The following is a 6,442-nucleotide window of genomic DNA, read 5'->3' as shown; positions in this document are numbered from 1 at the left end:
GCAGAAGGAAGCTTTTAGTTTTGTCTGGGCCTCGAAAAGGCAGGAAAATGTTCAGTTGCTCTTGTTTTTAAAAAGTGCTTGAATATATTCCAGGTCTTCAGAGACTCATACTTACTGTATTATTACCCTGTCACAGTGTCTCCTCATGATAATTGTTAAACATTACTGGGGAGGGGAGAGACTTAAGGCATAGAACTTTTGCCTCTCCAGTCATTTCTCATGTAATGAGTACAGCTGTAGAGAAAGATATTCATGGGCTAGCACAACAGATGTTCCATGAAGCTTCTGCTTGTCTTTAATCATTTTCCTAACTGTTACTTGCAGGCTTTCCAGATTGTTAAACACATGTTATATTTTGTAGTCCTACTTTGTATCCGAAGAGGGATACTGTAATTTAAAATGGATGGCTTCAGTGTCCCTGATCCTGACTTTTAAATGTACAAATCCTTACTTCATCTATATCTGAAAAAAAAATTATTGTTTTACAACTTGTGAACAATTTACATTGAATGTGGCAATGTGGGAATATATTAAAGCTTTTTAAAACTAAAGATACATTTCTAATAAAACTATAATTGAATGACTCTATGTTGCAATCACTGCTCTGGTAGCTATGGTGCCACTTCATGTATTGATTCCTGGATGAATCTCTTTACAAAGAGAGAAAAGAACAAATACAGGTCCATTCCCTTATAAAGGTAGATGTACTGTTATAAAATATATAGTGTGCTAGCTATACATCAGCATACTTTCCAAGATACATATGGTAATCTGTGTGGTATTCACAGCTACATTTCATTCTTAAGGGACTGGGAGTGTTCATTTTATTGCTCTGATTTACAAATTTTAGATCTGTCCAGACTGCTGATAGATACCTTTTGTACGTATATGATTTAGTCTGTTCTCACACTGAAAATGTTGTGGTTCAAATTAAATCAAATTGTGCCTGACTTTAGGAAATCTTTAGGGAGAATGAGGGGCACATATAGCTTTCCTCCACTGAACTCCTAGTGCTTGGCCAGGATCATGTCTAGTTCCTGTTAAACTCTTCCTCCTTACTACCCTAGAGCATTAGTTATATCATACCCCAATACATGACAGGCAACCAGAGATGGCCAACCACAGAGGGTAGAGCAAATGCACCCCCTAAGATATGGTGTGCAGCCCCTGCTTACTGAGGTGTTCCAGGAGGTAACACCCTTTCCTGGGCACTGGGGTGTTATGAATTGACTCTGCCCCAATCTGAAGATAGTGCGCCATAGATCCACAGTTTGATTTATTGAGTTAGAAGGGAGACACTTGGGTGACAGTTGCTAGGAGCAAAACTTAGCCCTTAAATAAACGGGATGACAAATAACAATTTGATCTAAATTGGCCATTTCAGTCTGGTGGCCATGCTGACTTTCCAATAAATAAATAATTAACCAGTTGTTAGTTTTCACCACTGCATGATCCATGTGGCTTGTGAGTCTAGTTCAAGGAAGCAGAGTATTTCTGTTTCTTCCAGGTGTTCTCTAATTTTGGGGGTGGGGGTTTCTTTCAGGTAGAATTTTCTCCAGTCATCATGTATTACAATAGACTCCAAACACAGCTGAGTTTTCTTTGTCTAGGGAGTAAATGAACTGGGTCACACTGTTGTTTTTTCTGCCTCTTACCAAATAACTCATGTAAGCTATCTGCAGTAATGTACAGTAGGTCAATTTGTCATTCATTAGAATTGTGTTGATTTAGGAGGCCTTCACTAAACTGATAAGGACCTTTAGCTGCTTAAATGTAAAGGAACAGCCAAGCCACTGATTTATGACATCATAAGCACACTGAAGTCCCCTCCACTGTACTGCAGATAGATTAATTCTGAGTCATGCACTCAACAAAAATTATATTCCAATAAGAGTGACACAGAAAGTGATATAAGAAAGGAATAGCTGAGTGCAGGAATGCTGATTAGTAAAAATTCAGCTGCCTAAACTAAGAGTTGTGATCACTGTTGTATAATATATGGCCTAAATCCTCAAATATGGGAGCCTGAAGCCATATTGGGACACCTAAATGGAAATCAAAGCTATTGGTCACTTGCAGATGGATCACATTCATTTCCATGGGGAAGGGACTGGGTGAAAACTAAGGCAGTTCAAATGAATATAGGCTCCCAGGTTTGAAAAGTTTGCTCTTTCTATATAGCTGTTTTGTTGTGTGATTTTAGGTCACTGTTGTACAGGCATTAGAGAGTTAGTCTCATGCAAGCTGGAGTATGAAATTTCTGAATATTGTCGTCCTTCCTCATTCCTTCTTTTACCATATTAAGAATGCACAGCTAATATATTTCTATGGTTTCTTCATTGACAAAAGTTGTCTTTTATTAGGAGCTATTCCTGTTACTTCATTGTATGGTCTTCTAAGTGAAGTTGACAGAGGCCATGTCAATAATTTGATTTTTTTTTTAGGGAGAAGCATCAAACTATATGAAATCTGGATATTGCATGAAGAGGTCGCTATTTTATCTCTATCAGTACTGAACCACTGCCTCAGTCAGTGTCTATGGGGTAATGAGCTCCTGAAAATGTGGCCTTTGGCTGAGATTTAAAAGTAGGATCCTGACAGATGGTAGACACTAAAATTCTTGATGACTTTTCCCAAAATAAGTAAACTGACTCAACTTCCCGGACTAATCCTATCTGAGTAATTATATTCCATCTACCTCAATTTCCCTTTTGCATTTTCAATAGCATTATCTATTTCTCACCTCACCTGTGTCTTCTTCAGATACTTTAGGTATTACCAAATGCTAGTAATGCCTTCCTTTATTTCAGGACCCACATGGCAATTTAAGTGGTGGGAGAAATGTATGCTACAATATTAAGGCTATACAGCCAGACTGTGAAACCTATTCTCATCCTAGTGAGGAGTTTTTTACATGTTTAATTCTATTGACTATCTGAATAACAGCTCACAGACATGAATGACTGGTTCTCAGTCTGTCCCATTGTTTGTAAAGCACCTGGAGATTCTCTTGGATAAAAGGAACTTAAAAATATATGAAATCATCACCATATGGCATATTCCCAATTCTGCCTTTAAATCTCTCTCCCTTTCAGGGGTCATTTGGTCATCATAACTTTACAAAATGATTGATGAGGTTCCCCATGGTATAACACTGACATACCATTTAAATCCAAGTTGACTTTCTCTTTGCATGCAAATAATAAAGTTTGTACATTGTACAGCTACTATATTATACCTATGAGGGAATACTTACAGTGAATGTGTGTTTGCTCACTCTGAAAGGGCCAGCCTTCATGGTAAATATGAATGCTTCTTGGCTATCAGAGCAAAAATAAATAATAGTGAACCTACTGTGTTCTGCAAATAACTATTGCACGTTACTGTTAGTAGTGTTCAGGCAGAAATTAATCTGTCAACCAACTACTTCCAAGAGTGAATATTATGCAATTTGCAGCTTTTAGTCTTTGTGCTACTTTGGGAGATAAAATTGCTATACAGCTCAAGTTGTTAGCTAAATTTATACCCTGAGAAGAACACACCCTGTTCTATTCACTGAAGTCATCTCTATAGACGTGTTTGTTCTCTTCTCGCTGAGCACAGATTTACGCATTCAGTGTAATGGGAGTTATATATGTAAAATGCTATTGACAGACATAAGGGTGTATTCCTTTATGGGCTCTAAGCACTTTTCATTCCTGCCAGGAAATTTCTGGTGATGGGAACAGATGTTTTGTACAAAGAGTGTAAGTAGAAATATTTACTGCTTTGAATCACCAAAAAATGGCACATACAGGTAGTATGTGTTAAGCACCCTATACTTTTTTTTCTCTCTCTCTTCCCTTTCCTTAGACCACAATGACTTGTCTCATTGAAGTTACTGACTATTTTTTTAATTTTAAGTATTTTTGGCAAGGACTGTATGTCCATGTAGCTGTAGTGTAATGAGCCTCTGACCTGATTGCTGATTCTATAGATGTTAGTGATTTAATTTATTGATGAAGAAAGGGTTGCTCATTCATTGCTAACCTAAAGAGAAGAATATTACTTATTGAATCACTTACACAATTACATATATCACTCTGGGGGGCAAGGGTTTTTGTGATCTCTTTTATTGGACCAACTGCATAGCTGGAAGAGAGGCTTAACTATACAGCTGGTCTAATAAAAGAGATCACAAAAAACTTTTGCCTCATACCTTTCCTGGATTATGATGGCTACAATGCTCAAACCCTACTACATCACTGGTCATTCCTTGGTGGTTGGGCAGGTCCCTCGGTTGAGTAGTGTTCATCTCCATCATGCTCACCTTAACAGAGCTGAAAAAATCATGGGACAGGTCTCCAGCTGGTGTAAATCAAAACAGCTCTATTGAAGATGGAAATGGAATTGGAATAGAACTATCTGATCAACATCAGTTGAGAATCTGGGCCCGTCCTTCAATAGGACATGGTTTTGTTGTGCGCTGCAGGGTCAGGACCTGAGGCACAGTGAGAAGGTTCATCTGCCTTTAAGGGAGGGAGTCGGATTTTCTCTAGCTGCGGACCGCGGAATTTTCCGGTTGCAGACCAGGGTACAAGCTTTACGTGTTGTAATAAAGATGAGATTTATTTTACTTACACGCCAGTGAACGAGATGCGTAGGTGTAACAGCTTGATAAACACTTTCTGTTCTAACTGTTTAACTACAAAACAAACAAAATTTTTCTCTTTACTCGCGGATCATAAATCGGATCGATGCGCAGGGAAGGGGTACGCCAGGACGGTCAGTGGCGGAGAAGCGGTGTCGTGGTTGGCCGGACCACGGTAGATGGGACTGATTGAGTGGGTCCCAAGATGGCTTCTGCTGTGGTGCGGACTGGGTGTGGCTTTTAAAGGTTTTTCCCTTCTCCCCGCCCCCTTGTTACTATGACGTCAGCTGGTATGATGTTTTTCCCACCACTTTTTCTTCATGACCGCCTCTGAGTTTATGGCAGTGACTAGATGTCTGACTTTGTGCTTACGGCAGCTTAAATCGGGTGGAGTACAAGACAGGTTTCAGTAAGGTTTTAATAGGGTTGACCCTAAAGCCAGGAAACACTCGCTTTCCTAACGGCATGCAGTTAGACCCAGATTTTCAAAGTTTGTCAGTGCCTAACTCCTGTGGAAATGAATGGGAGTTAAGCACCTAACTACCTTTAAAAATATGCAGCTTAATTCTTTAGCTTCCTTCTTCCTCAGTAATAATTTCCAGTGTTTGCTTTTCTTGCAAAGTTAGATTATTAGGAAGAATGCAGTTAAATTAGTGGGTCTGATTATGCATGTACTCAAATGCTTTCCTGAACTGGTGTTTCTGTTACCATCTTAATTCCAACCACTGTGCTTAAAAGTACACAAAGATCTTCCTTTTTCTTTAGCTGGCTGCAGATATTATTCCTTGACATACTTTAAATGAGAGTAGGGAAAGCAGCTCTGTGATATCTATTATGTTCCTGACTTTAAAAAAAGTTATATATATAAACTTCGTACTAGGTTACACTAATATTTTGTAATTCATTCTTAATATTATTATTCAATAAAGCTTTGTACAAACAATCCATCCCATGAGAAGAACTTCTGCCAGATCCCAGATGTCAAGCACATTTGCTTCAGATACCAGAGTTCGTGACCTTTTTATGTTTGTTAATGTGACGCCATGGAAATTATTTTTTATAAATACATGTGTTGCAGGGTCAGGTGTTCTTATGGGAAGTTTTCAATGATATGAGAGCCTTTCCTGAAACAGGTATTTCCTGTTCTGTTTTTCCAGCTATTGAAGTTTTCATAACAACTGTAAATCTTATTATTGAATTAAGTCCAAGTGCTAAGATCTGCACTGAAAGAAAGGCATGTCATCCTTCAAAACTTTCTTCAAATGAGCTGTATATTGGAATCTCCCTTGGTTCTCCTAGCATAGCTGTGTACTATCCATACCTGAGAATACAGGTATGGATAGTACCATGGAAAGTCTCAGTGAGTTAGACTGTTAAAGTATAGCATAAGAATAAGGAACTGCAGGTGTGAACAGGCAAATGATTATACTGCTTGAAAGGCGAGGAGGGGAGAAACTTAGCACCTGTGAGTGAGTCAGCTGATTTTCTGTAACTCTTTTGCCTGTCCCCTCTTTCATGTAATAAGCTAAGCTAAGTTCCAGTTATTTACCTCTGAATGGTGCAGAGGGTAAATTATTCAGTTTAGCTTCTCCTAGCTGCAGAATAGAGCAAACAGAACAGTTATAGCAGATTCAGCTAAACCACGGTAAGTCTCTGTAATATAATTTTGTCACCTATCACCCCTGGAAATAATTACACTGATTTAAATGGCAAAGGTGATCCACTAAGGGGACACTTGCCTGCCTGTACACTAATGTCAGGAGCCTGGGCAACAAGCAGGAGGAGCTCATCCTCCTGCTCAGTGCAAAGAAT

General features: G+C 38.8%; 1 long non-coding RNA gene across 1 annotated transcript; it reads left to right on the top strand.

Moving 5' to 3' along the window:
* Positions 1-2,677: 2,677 nt before the first annotated feature.
* LOC109321691 lies at positions 2,678-3,227 on the top strand. The gene is made up of 2 exons (XR_002104145.1): positions 2,678-2,788; positions 3,178-3,227. It is a non-coding gene; the product is annotated as an uncharacterized LOC109321691 (long non-coding RNA).
* The last annotated feature ends 3,215 nt before the right edge of the window (positions 3,228-6,442 follow it).

The sequence above is a fragment of the Crocodylus porosus genome, unplaced genomic scaffold (genome assembly GCF_001723895.1).
Source record: "Crocodylus porosus isolate Cpor-Errol unplaced genomic scaffold, CroPor_comp1, whole genome shotgun sequence".
NCBI classification, from domain to species: domain Eukaryota; kingdom Metazoa; phylum Chordata; order Crocodylia; family Crocodylidae; genus Crocodylus; species Crocodylus porosus.
Note: the sequence above shows the minus strand (reverse complement) of the source record. Positions and strands in the feature narration are given on the sequence as shown.